Below are 13832 nucleotides of genomic sequence, written 5' to 3' on the forward strand. Positions count from 1 at the left end.
CAGTATGGTACTAGCGTAAAAACAGATACATAGGTCAATGAAATAGAATAGAGAACTTAAAAATAAACTATGTATATACAAGTCAACTAATATTTGAGCTCAGAATATCAAATGGGGAAAAAAAGTCTTTCCAATAAATGTTGTTAGGAAAACTGGATACTCACATGCAAAAGAGTGAAATTGGACTCCTATCTTACACCACTTACAAAAGTTAACTTGAAATGGATTAAGTACTTAAACGTTAGACCTAGAACTATAAAACTCCTAGAAGAAAACATAGAGAAAAAGCTCTATGACATTGGTCTTGGCAATGGTTTCTGAATATGACACCAAAGCAAAGACAACAAAAGTAAAAACAAAAAAGTGGGACTAAAAACCTTCTGCACAGCAAAGGAAATAATCAACAAAGTGAAAAGACAGCCTGTGGAATAGGAGAAAATATTTGCAAACCATATATTATATAAGATGTTGTTATTAAAAATATATAAATAATTCTAACAACTCCATAGCAAAAAAATAATAATTTGATTTAAAAAATGGGCCCAAGAAATTAATAGACAGAGTTCCAAAGAAGACATACAGATGGCTGTCAGATACCTGAAAAGATATTTAACATCCCTAACCAATGGGGAAATGAAAATCAAAACAACAATGAGCTATACTTCACACCTGTTAGAATGGCTTTCATCAAGAAGACAGGAGATAACAAATGTTACAAGGATGTGGAGAAAAGGGAACTCTTATGCACTGTTAGTGGGAATGTAAATTGGTGCAGCTGCTATAGAAAACAGTATGGAGGTTCCACAAAAAATTAAAAATAGAGCTATCATATGATGCAGCAATTCCACTGGGTAAATATCTGAAAAAAATTAAATCACTTAAAGAGTTATCTGTACCTTCAAATTCATTGCATTATTATTCACAATAGCTAAAACATGGAAACAACCTAAATGTCTATTGACAGATGAATGGATATGTGGTTTCTATATACAATAGAATGTTTTTCAGCCATTAAAAGGAATAAAATCTTGGCAACTGTCACAACATGATGGACCACAAGGGTATTATGCTAAGTGAAATAAGTCAGGCAAGAAAGACAAATACTGTATGATCTTACATGTGGAATCTAAAAAAATAAAAGAAAAATTAATAGCCCAACTCATAGAAATAGAGAATAGAATGGTGATGCCATGAGCTAGAGGCTGAGAAAAATAAGATATTGGTCAAACAGTACAAAGTTCCAGTTGCTAGACGAATAAGTTCTGATGATCTAATATTAATATTAAGCATAGTTAATGATACTTGAAAATTGCTAAGAGAGTAGGTCTTAAATGTTCCCACCACATGAAAAGAATTCAAGTATGTGAGGTGATGGATATGCTAACTAATTTTATTGTGGGAATTATTTCACAATAAATACATATGTAAAATTATCGCTTTTAACTTGCACAATGTTATACATCAGTAGAAAGAAAAAGATTACATAGCTACATAAGGGCGTAAAACTATGGGACCAGAATTTTCTTTTAATCATGATATAGTTTACATACCATAAAATTCACCCTTTAAAGTATACAATTCAGTGGTTTTTAGTATACTCAACAAAGTTGTACAACTATCACCACTATCTAATTCCAGAATACTTTCATTGCCCCCAAAAGAAAACCCATACCCACTAGCAATAGGATCAGAATTAATATTTACTCCTAATCCAAAGATTTTTCCACCATCATAGTTTTATATAGATTTTCAATCTGATTACCTTAAGGTAAGCAAAGTTCACCAAGTGTTTATATGTCTAAATGATCAAATTTATCAAACATTTGTGAGTACTTTGAATAATTCTGTGCTGTTAACCATCTCAAGATTTTTTACAAATTTCTGTATTCTTTGTTTTTTTTAATATCTACAGGATTCTTGGTGGTACACGGAAAACACTTAGGAACCTGTATACTCTCAACAGACTCAGGAAATGTTCTCTTCCTTGGATATGTAGTTCATCATCTCAAAGGAAATGATACTAATAATTTTTTACAGAGAATACATGAGATTTTAGAAAAAAGTTCAAAGAATTTATTTATTCTGGAGAGTTTTACAAAAGGAAGAAAAAATTCTATTTCAAGGTTTTCAAATAAAATCCACAACTAGACAATATGTCCTTAAGATATCTAAGGAGAACCTAAATACTTTCCTGAATGGGAGTTCAAATACATTTTAAAAGTTCATCGCCATATCATAAACCAAATTTTCCAGTCTTTGGTTTTCAAAATATCCATTCCCTGGTCTCTAGCTTTGTTTCTCTTTTAGCTTGTTGGAATTAATTTTACATAAAATGAACATGAGTGCCAACTTTTTTTATTTATGCCAAAATTACCAGGTTTCCAAAAGAAAAATCTCTACTATAAAGTTAGTCACATTTGGATTGGTTAAATAGCATCCACTAAAGTGTGAGTCATTGTTTGCACTTTTGATTCTTCAGTGCATGGTTGTTGATTCTTTAGTAAATATGGTTTCAAGGATTCATAAGGACATAGACCCAAGCATATTAATGACCAGAACTTAGGTCTCAAATCACTTGAAATGGTTGTAGACTAGTCAACTAATGAAAGAAATGGAAATGATGGTAATGATAATAAAGCTGAAAGATAATTTTTTAAAGACAGCGGCTAGTTCTTTTCAGCAAAACAAAAAAAAAGTAAGTAAATAAACAAAGTATAAGCTATAACAATTGATTGTATTAGTCTCTATAATTAAAATTTCCAAAACAACATATGTTAACATTAATTTGGTAGGATAGTAATTCCTTTTTTCTGAAAAGGAAATCAAAATAAGATCTTTGAAAATCTATTAATATTTATACCCCTTGGATTTCAATACAAAGAAAGTATTCTGTCATTAATTTCCAGATATCCAGTTAATAAAGTCATCTCTTTCAATACAATAAAAACTAAAATATATCAGGGGACATTCTATAAATGTTTTATGAATGAATAAATACGCCAATTTTAAAAACATTAAAAAAAACCTACTTAGTGTTGGATTATTATTAACTGTTTATTATTAACTAATTTATGGTTACCATGGAAGTCTCAACTACTATTACCTAGCTATGGCAGATTAAAATGTAAACCTTAACATGGACTTAACCTAGATATTTTGTATTTGGCAAGGTAAGTATTAATGCTGCACATATAGTCATTTCTCAGAAATTTGGTTATTTGCCTAAAGACCATGGTTTAGGGGAGGTGTCATTGGAAGACTGACTTGATAGATGTCATGTGTTATATTTAATACTTGCTGTTTTTTCTGAATTGAATTCATTCTCAGTCTAGTCTTATACATCTTTTTTAGATAGTAAAATAATTTTCTATAAATTTATAGAATTCCACATTTATTTATATATTTCTGATTATAGACAATTTATCAAAGGTAATTATTCCAGAATTTTGACAAATGTTTTACATGCCCATTGAAATAATATTTAAAAATAATTTATTTTCTATAATCACAATGACTTTCAGTATTTAACCTCCCAATCCCTGAGGAATCCAATTTGTAAATAGGGTATTATGAGGATTCAGTGAATGATGTAGGTAAAGCACCTGGGATATGGTGAGGGCTCAAGAAAAGACAGCCTTTATTGTTATCAATCCTAGTATTTGTATGGCCAGTCTCATGAATTCATTCAGATTACTGAAAACATTTTGTCAAAGCATGGATCTTATTTTAAATATGTGTTGCGTGTTATTCCCTTAGAAAGAAGAAAAAGTAGGTAGCTATTTTAAGCAATCAAAATATCTGTTCATATACAAATTGAAGAAGTATAAATACACTTCACTAAAGGATTAAATGCACTATGGTTTACGCCATATGAGATCTGGTCAGATTTTAATTTGTTCAGACACAAATGTGAAAAATAATGATCTATACTACTGAAAATATAGAAGGTTTAGCTTGAAAAATAATTAAACAGGTTTTCAATATCATAATTTGTTCTTAACACATTTCTTTAAACTCCAGCCACAATGTTAGCTTCCAAAATATCTAATTAAAAAGTTCTTGAATACCAACTGTTTGCTTCATGATCTGATGTCAGTCAACTTTAAAGGTAAGAGCATGATTGACTTAGTGCTTTTCTAAACTTTTGATGTAGGTAAACATTCTAACTTCTTGCCTTCAAGCAAAGTTATGTTCTACTTTTCATAACCTAGTTGTAAAGATTTCCAGAAAGTGGCAATCTGGTAGCAATTTTAGTGGTGTTTACACTCAATATCAGAGATGCTGACATATTATGACCACATATCAGCTTAATATATCAGAAAAGTAAAGGCCAAACATTTGGTAATGGCTAAAGAATTACAAATATATGTCTTCAGAGGAAATTACAAGGCTATAGGGCAGAGACATCAAATGGGTTTCAATATCTAACACCAATTTTAGGTAGTTGCTGCCTGAGTCATTGTGTTGAGAATTTTGAGGATTAAGTTAGTGGTCTGAGAGAAACTATATTATGCTGCAATCTAAAAGCAATGACTGCCCTGGGAAGGCGAGGAGGGACTAACTTGCTCTCTTCTAGGTTTGGGGTCTTAAATGTGACTCAAGACAATTGGAGTCTCACTGTCAGGGTCCCGCCATCTCATACCCCTGTTTCTTGCTGTACATCTGCTTCATTCTCTCTCTCTGAAAACTGGCTTCCCCCAACCCATACCAACCCTGACCCTGTGCATGAGGCAGGAGATGCTGCCCTTACATCACTTGAGTTTACTGTCCACAGTACAAATAAGTAGCAGAGACTTAGTGGTTCTCATTTGCAAAGAATGGAGACAGTCTACTAAATTCAAGCTGAAAAACAATTTAATGGAGGAAGTTCAGGGAATGGACAGGACGATTGGTGAGGTAGGCTCAGGCAAGAACCAAGGAAGGAGAGGCAGAGTCCAAGTTCTGCTATAGGGATGGTCTGCTTAGACTATCAACGCAGACAGAACACTTGTTGCTGACTGCCACTGGTCTCTCAGCTCCACCACAACCACCATTAATAATGAGTCACTTTTGTGACACTCCCTTAAAATTCAAAATTTCTGGGAGTAGCAGTACTCAGATCATAGGGCTATGATCCAGCTACTGTTAGAGGATTGTTTCTCAGAGAGGAGGAACTTGGGTTAAACATACCCCCTCAAAAGGTGTCCATGGCATGCTATATTCTGCTAGGTAAAGGGCATGTGAGATGTCAAGTACCATTCAGCTTGGAAACTTCTGTCCCAGAACAGAGTGAGGAGTCAAGTTGAGAGTATGAAAGTTTGAAGTTATGGATAAGGCTACCTAGGAATAGGCAAATAGTTACCTTGAAGAGCTGGAGCTGAAATCAGGGACTTTGCTAAATATAACCAGCATGGGACCAAATTGAGGGAAAACCAGAAAGAACTAAAGTCAGAAGTAAACAAAGAGATGACCCCAAAGTAGATTCCAACAGCAAAGACTTCCAAAAAATAGTCCTGGAATTAGGGAGGCACACCAAACACAGGTGGAATTCTCAGATTGTAGACAAGGTAGCCATGAGTTAGAAGCGGGAGAGTGTGGCAAAAGAGATTTAAAAAAAAAAAAAAGGGCTGGAATTGCTGAAGCTCATGTAAGACTGCCATTTCTTACATCTATTCATTGTAGGATATGTCCTTATACATCCAATGAATTGAATCTCTTAAGACAGCACTTACCCAGTTGAGGGGAAGTAAAATCTGTAATATACAAGCACCAGCCCTTGAGGCAATGAAGGCATCAGGAACATTCAGAAATTGATGGCTTACTATATATCTCTCCACTAAACTTAGCACAATGAGCCTAACATTTAAGGATGAATATTTTTCTTTTGCCTCATCCTCCAAATCTTTGCTTACGTGGGGTCCTCACATTCTTCCTAACTGGGACTATAAGCAGTTTTGGCCAGGTAGAGGAGGCAAGCCTAGGGTGGTACAGATAATTTTTGGCTTTGAGTGGTTAGCACAAGTCCAGTGGAAGATGTGTTGGGGATAGGATGGGGTAGTGGGATAGTTATAGAGAGCAGAGACCAGTGCACGCACCCTGCATAGGACTGGCGGTTTTCTAGATGTCAGAAAGAATCATCACAGCTTCAGCGAGGGATGTAGCAGCAGCATATTACTGACAGCAGGTAGGAGAGGTTTATCCTAAACACAAACATTTCCTGGCAAAATCACACGTTCTAGGGTGAGAGCAAGTATGTTCCAGCTAAACTCCAAATTTTTCAAAAAATTGTAAGCATTAATAAACTTAAATGATGCATTTCACTTTTGTAGGGACTTAACATTTTTCATTGTTTGTTTCAAGCTTTCCCCTAGCTTTTTCACCTAGCAGACTCTCCAGGGATTCGAAGACTTGAGTACCTTATCACTCTTTCACACACACATCACTCTATGGTATGTGAGGGTCACAGATGTGCTTCTTTTGTCCATTTCATGAGCACATTTTTACTTAAAAACAATTTCTATTCTATCAAATTAAGCGAGACTACAGATTCTCTCTCTTCTTTTTTTGTTTTGTTTTGCTTTTTGGTGTTTTAAACATCCCTGGAAATAAGTGAGCCATTGAGCCTAAGTCTGAAGTCTCCAGGTTATTTACAGACTAAAGCTTGGGATTGTATAATGAATATACCAAAAAAGAAAACAAGGAATGAGGTAATTTTAAAAAATCAAAATGAGGGTGGACAGAAGAAAACCCAATGAGGAGTTAATATAACCTTCTCCTACCTTTCAAACGAGACACAGAGCATCTTCAAAGCTACTTCACCCCTTAACTGGGGTAAATTAGTATTTTAGAGTTGATTTTTTTGAGGCTGAAAGTTTATAACCACAACAATATTACCTCTATTTTACTTATAAATTTAGAAGAAATAGTCCAAAGAATTTTCTAGTGTAAAAAAAAAAAAGCTGAATATAAATCTACACGAAAATTTAACACCTAAGACAGTCAATGGCAAATTAAGTTATAGTAGTTAAATCAAATAAAGTGCCGTTCCGTTATGGGTATGTTTTTGTTAATGGTGAATGCCTATGCCAACCTTTAGTTCATTTAGTGAGTTGAAGAAAAAATTCCTCAAACCCTTATATGCATTTCCTGAGTTCCTAGAATACCAGAATACTGACACGTATGATTACTATTTCATATCTGTGGATGATTGAATTTCGCCAAAAACCACAAAGGAAACCAAGAGTCCCACATTAATAGTTCTGATAACTCTGCCAGAGGAAATAAATACAAAGAGGAAGTTAATATGAGTGTGACAGGGCAGAAGTGATTTCAGCAGAAAACCCTCAATATTCAACCCGTTCCGATCTTGACAATCATCTTTAACCCAGTTCTTTCTGGATCCTCTCCCTTCTCCAGCGACTGGCCAAGGCAACTAGGAAAGGTGCCTGGATTCAGATGAGCAGGATTCTAGTTGTGGCTGCTCCACTTTCAGGGTCTCAGCCTCAGTTTACATAGCTGTCAAACAGGATAAGATTTCCCTGGGATTTTACAGGGATGTGTAAAAATACGCTGTCCCAAGATAAGCCAAAGCCACCATCACTGGGAGAGTCGCCAACAAAACTCGGCTTCGGTTCCCTCTACCGACAAGGCTGGTTCGATCTACTGTCAACAGGAAGCTCCTGGGGCCGGGACAGATTCGGAAGAAGGCCAGACGTGAGTGTTTTTGGACGATGATCAGGCTGGTGATGAGGGTGTTAGTAACGCCCCCCCCCCTCCACCCACCCCGGCTCACGCGGCTGGGCTGAGATTTTACTATCAACGACAATGGGTGCGGAAGCATAGTACTGAGAAGCAAACAGCCAACCAAAAAAACTCAACCCTGTCCTCCCTCACAAAAACAATCAAAGCCCCAAAGCCCTCGGCACGACAGAGAGCGGGTCGAAGGGAAAGGTGAACAGCACAGGGGGCAGAATCCGCGACCCTAGCTACATCTGCCGCGGGGGCCCGGTCTGCGGCCGCAGGGTCCGCAGGGCTGGGAGGGGCGCTGTGGGCCGGCTCTCCGCGTGCAGAAGAGCCTCCTCTTCACGCCCCCTCAGCCTGCGCCGCCTCGGGAATCCGCCCCGGACCCCGCCGCCATGTTGGGTCGGGATAAGTGGCTCGGACTCGCCACCTAGGGGGACGGCGGCAGAGGAGGCCCGCAGCTTCGGGCAGCGCGCGCCGGCGCCGGAAGGCGGGGGGCGCTGGAGCGCGGGGCGGCTGGAGCCCGGGTGGGCGCGGCGTCGGTTCCGGTGAGCGGGCCGGCCGCGCGCGCAGGTAGCCGCAGCCCCCGCCCCCGGGCGGAGGGGCGGAGCCAGGAGTGAGGGCGGGCGCCGCGCACAGGGGAGGTGGAGAGCGAGGTCGAGGGGTGGGGGCGCCCGGGAATTCCCTCCTCCTGAAGTAACGCGTCCGGGGCCGGCAGTGTAGTCGTCGCTGCCGCCAGACGCCCGGGACGAGGTGGTGGAAGGAGGGAGAGGGCCCCGCGGGCCTCGCCTCCCACCGCGACCCCCTCCCCGCCACCCCGAGCCGCAGCAGCAGCGACCCATGCGTGCGCGACTGGAGGGCAGGTAACGACCCGGCGGGGCCCCGCGGGCGGAGGCGGCCGACCCCGGCCAGGCAGCGTTAGGCCCCGGCGCCCGGAGGCGCCGCCGCTCCCCGCCCCCTCCGGCTCCGAGTCGGGAAGTTGGGGAGAAAGTTCTCCCATCCCCCGGCCCGACTCGCCGGCGGGCGTGTCTTCTTCCCAGCACTACCTGCTCGCCCCCTGACTCGGTCTCCGCCCCGTCCAGTCCTTCCCGGTTCCGCCGAAGTCCGACTGAAGGTCCTAGGATCGTTGGGACACCCACCACCCGCGTCTTTAAAGGTCGTGTGGGCCACCCAGCGAGGAAGGGGCGAGGTTTATTTTGGCTCGCACCCCGACGTAAGCGGCGAGGGCAGCGGCCCTTTTCTGTCGCAGAGGTCGGGGGTCTGTGTTGACTTACTCGGCTTGCAACTGCCAAGTGGCTGCTGTGCGGCGAGAGCGGTGGAGAGTGTGTGTAGGGGGCGAGTGGATGAGCCTCTCCCTTCTCTTCGTTTGATTGAAAACCACAACATGTTAAAGTTTTCCTTTGTTTTGTGTTGGGGGTTGGGAAATATGCCATTCAGCATCCACTCTTACAGTATTATTACCACTCCGCCTCCCAGTTGGTTCGGTTCTATGCCCACATGTGTTACAGAAAATTTTGTTTTAAAGTGTGTTTTCCTTCTTGATAATTGCTTTCAGCTATTGCTATACTGGGCACGGGGTAGCGTTCTTTTAAGAAGCTCTTCGAAAATCAAGTCCGATGTAGGGACTGCTTTAATTTTGTAGTGAGTGGGGGGCAACATAGTTCGGATTGGGTTGAATTATTTTCTGTGTAATTGATTAAACAAGCATGGACTCACATTAAAATTTTGTAAGTTATTAAAGTCAAGTCTCTAGTGGAATCACAATTTTTTGTTCATGCTGGTTATTATGTATATATGTTCCCCTGATATGCGTTTTCACATAGGTGATTTCACATGCACATATACCTGATCATAGCATATTTGTACAGTGTAATTGTAGGATCACAGTGCAAAAAGTATCTTGTTAATTCTAAGTGTATTTAAACCATCTTGTTAAATTTCTGAAGTTAAATTACACACTAAGGAAGATATTCTAAATGTGTACATGTGACTGCATTTAAGGCAAGGTATGTGGTAAATCTAATATCTTAACTAGAGGAGTGCTTGGCTCACAGTGGACAAGAAACATTTTGAATGGGTAGGTAATGAAGGAATGTCTTGTATAAAAAGCCAAGGATGTTGTATACACTATATATGATTTTCATATATTCTGAAGAAAAGTTGTATTTTCTAAACAATACATTTATTTTACTAATGTAGGAGACCCCTGCCATAGTTGACATTAACACAAGAAAGTTTAATTATATTTTAAGTTTTGGACATTAAACCTCAATGGAGATTTTTAACGCTGGTGGACAATTCATAGGGTCCCAAATGTTAAAAACAACAAAAAAACAACAAAAAAAACCCGGCCTTTGATCTGAATCTGAATACAAGACAGTTTATATCTGTGTTTCCAGAATGTAAAAGGGCTCTTAAAATATGTATTCTGCCATAACCACCGTAATGTTATAATAGCTTTAATTTTGCAGTATGTTTTTGCTGACTTCATAAACCACAAAATTGACTCCTTTCTGTTCAATCGAAAGTGAAATTACATCTTTGACTTACCTTCCTGGGATAGGTGGAATTTGTCTTGTGGCTGAAGTATAATATTAATACATGGTTTAAGTAGTTTTTTAATTCATGAAATTCTCAAGCTGCAAAATCAGGGTCCATGCAAATAAATCTTTATGGTATGTAATGTTAAAAGAATAAATATTCTAAGAGTAGCAATGATCCAGTGTAAGTGAAATATTACCTACCCATGGTGTAAGAATTGTTTCTACAAAGTTCAACTTTGCATCTTTTTAGGCAGCAAATAATTTATTAATGTATTTTTCCTTTATACATATATTTAACTCTCGATCTGGTGTTCAGTATAGGCATCATTTATTAGTTCCTATCAGCATTACATTAAAAAGAAGCTTAATATCAAAAAATTTAAAAGAGCAATACTAAGCTCTTGTGTCTAGGAACTTGGGTGATAAAACTGTATTTAAAGAAAAACCTGCAAGGAAGTGCTTTCTACAAAAATAAAGATATGGGAGGAGGGAGGAAGTTGTGATTGGGATCCAGCTGCTGAAGTGTTGGCAAAGTTCTTTTAACGTGGTGGTGGTTGCAAGGGTGTTGGCCTTAGTATAAATCATTAAGTTATACATTTGTTTTGTGTGCTTTTCTGTATCTGTTTTAATTTACATAACACTTTTTCATTTTTAAAGAAGCCTGTGTGTAATGTACTACATAAAGTGCTTAGATAAAGAACTTACAATTTGGTGACCAACATTGGAATACTGCCTGGTTGTTCTTTGCTAACAGGATTAGGCTTACTACATCATAATTATCATATACCAGCTAGTGTGTGTAACTACTCTGACATATAAATCACATGTTAATTATGTTAATATTTTGAGGGAAAACAGTAGATTTTACTAACTTTAAATCCTGTTTAGCATTTATATTGTGACAAATAGGTAATCAAAATATGCTTATTAAACTAATGGATACTATTCTTGATGAAGTATGTATTTTTCAGAAAAGTAATAAGACAGTTAAAACTCAAAATTAACCATTGTAAAGAAGTAATAAGTCTTGACTTTTAGTCACTTTCAGTTTTCTGGAATAGTACTTTAGATCAGTAATTTCAGCCTTAGCTTTGCTGTCCTTAAGGATGTCATGAAATTCTCAGCATAAGTTTTTGTTTACTTAAGTTTTATGAAGATGTGTCATAAAGGAAGAGTGTGTTTTGTTTCAAAAGAACACAAATGACAATGGGCTTTCAAAAGACTTCAAAATGCTGGTTGCTTTGCATTTTTGTAATGTAGAGTTGAAGAAGAGATCACATCAGTGCCAAATTCTTATATCACAGGAACTTTCAATCATGTTATAAAGGTGATGTTTGTGGTGCTGGCTTTGTTATGTGAATATTTACAGGAAGTTTTAGTTAAGATCTTCAATTGTTCAGAACCCTACATGGCTTAGATCACCTTCAGTTCACATTTAAACAGGTCTGTAATACAAATACAAGTTCCTGTAGTGAGGTACAACTGCCTTTCTTTAAAGGAAATAATCTGTTCCAATCAAAGTATCTTGGTTATCTTATTGGTAGTGTGTACGGCAGTTTGTGTGTGGCTGTGGCAGGGTATGTATTATCTCTTTTCTTCCTCTCAGCTGCTCCAGCTCCACAATTAGGCTGAGTATTGCTCAGCTGCAGCTGCTGGGTGATTATGAACCATCCAGCTCCTGTCTAAACTCAGAGGCAGATTTAGCAAAAGGAGCTATAGTAACAGCAGAGGGTGAGAGAGAAGAGCTCGTGCTGCTGCCAGTATCATTTTAACATGTCTGTACGCCAAGGAATCGTTGGCTGCAGCAGCACTACTGTTGTCTTGGAACTAGCAGACTTGATGGCAACGTACCCTGGTTTCGATTGGATTTACCTGGTGGTATCACTCTTTAAGATCTTAAAGCTCACTTCAGGAAAGAGAGAATCCTGTAACTTTAGACAGGGTACAGGATAATGTACCGATAAGGTGCTTTGGGACTGTGATAATCAATCCTCTGTGCTCCAGATAGCAGTACCCTTCAGTTCCCTTGTTTGAGTGTGTGTATGTTACTTCACATTCAAGGAAGCAAATACCATATACTTCATGGTGCTTTAAGCTGTGTCTTTTAGATGTGCTGCTGCTGTTACTGTTGATTGGGAATGCCAGGAGAGCTTATAAGCAGGTTCTTTGGACTCCCTACTTTTTCCCAGGAAGTGGAGGACTTTCGAGAGGGAGTGTATCTAGAACTAGCTGCACATGGCATATCCTTTGTGGCTGCTTGAATTTTACAAGCAGGAACTCTAGATTCTTTTTCCTGTTCTTCCTTTATTCCTGGGGGTATGAGAATGTGGACATCACAGATACAGTATCATCTAAATATGGCAAGCCCCAGACTGGAAGATGCCATATGCAATTTTTGCTGCTTCTGAAATGTTGCTGTTTATAAACATGCCAAGTGAAGAGCAACAGCATCTTGTCCTCTCTTTTACCACTACTGTCTGAAATTCTGCAGAGATGATTCTCATTACTGGTGGTTCATGGTTTGGCTAATTTTGAATGGGGGATAGAGAGTATTGGGAGAAGCACTCAGAATTGAACAATGAGAAGGAAGGAAGAGGTGCAGAAGACTGTACTTTGGAACATTAACAGGCATATAGTCATTGCGGCACATATTTAGCAAGACACTGGTATATTGACTTCTGTTATGTTCTCACAAAACTGGTATAAGAGCACATTTCTCCTTGTATTATAATTATTCCTTTCCATGACTGAGATATACTTGATCTGGTGCTCAGGGTGTCAGGGAACTCTTTTACATGAATCTTTGAGAACAGTTCCAAGTAGAATAAATGCTTAATACATTTTGAATTGTATTCAGGGACATGATCTGCATATATTCACATGACTTTATATATATAGACTTCTTCCAAACAACACCTCTACTAAAATTTTCTAAAGCTAGCTTAGTGTGCTTCTTCACAAGCTAATGTTAAAACATATTCTTTATATTTTTTCTTTCAAAGTTTTGTTCTAGAAAATGATTTTATAGAACTGTTTAAACACTTGCAAATGTGAATTTAAAGATCATTTTACTATTTCTAACGTGAACTGGAAACTCTTTGTTAAACCAGTCTCTAATAAGGTTTATTATTTTAAAATGTTTTTACTATTTTAGTGACTGTAGAAAGCTATGGAAAACCTAGGTTTTTCTGAATGAAGTACATTTGGCATTCTATCATTATTCATAACAATAAATATTATAATTATGATTTATGTTTGTATAGTTCAAGGACAAAAAAGTCTTGATTTTCTTGACGTAATGTGTGTAAAAGAATGCATAATTTATAGGATATGTCTGCTGGTTAATGGGAGTGGGGGTTGGAGACAGGAAGTACTGTGAGAAAAGGCCTGACCACTGAAACTTAAAGATTATCTGGTTTCAGCGACTGTTCCTTGCAATATGTATACTCTAGGTTTTCCTAAACTAATTTTGGAGGATATCAGTTATCTGATTTTTTAAAGTAATTTTCAGTTTTTTAGCATTCAGTGGAAATTGGAGTAGGGTCGAAAAAGTCGGTGGCTTTTGCTGCA

General features: G+C 38.4%; 1 protein-coding gene across 3 annotated transcripts in view; it reads left to right on the forward strand.

Moving 5' to 3' along the window:
- The first annotated feature begins 7455 nt into the window (after positions 1-7455).
- Positions 7456-13832, forward strand: part of YES1 (YES proto-oncogene 1, Src family tyrosine kinase) — a 73471-nt gene continuing 67094 nt past the window's right edge. The window contains exon 1 of one of the 3 annotated variants that reach the window (XM_036229891.1): positions 7456-7692. The gene's annotated coding sequence lies outside the window, so the exon portion shown is untranslated. Of the gene's footprint in view, positions 7693-8405; positions 8583-13832 lie in introns of those variants that run through there. The other 2 variants (XM_036229890.1, XM_016164560.2) reach the window with 2 other exon arrangements.

The sequence above is a fragment of the Rousettus aegyptiacus genome, unplaced genomic scaffold (assembly GCF_014176215.1).
Source record: "Rousettus aegyptiacus isolate mRouAeg1 unplaced genomic scaffold, mRouAeg1.p scaffold_m13_p_12, whole genome shotgun sequence".
Taxonomy (NCBI): domain Eukaryota; kingdom Metazoa; phylum Chordata; class Mammalia; order Chiroptera; family Pteropodidae; genus Rousettus; species Rousettus aegyptiacus.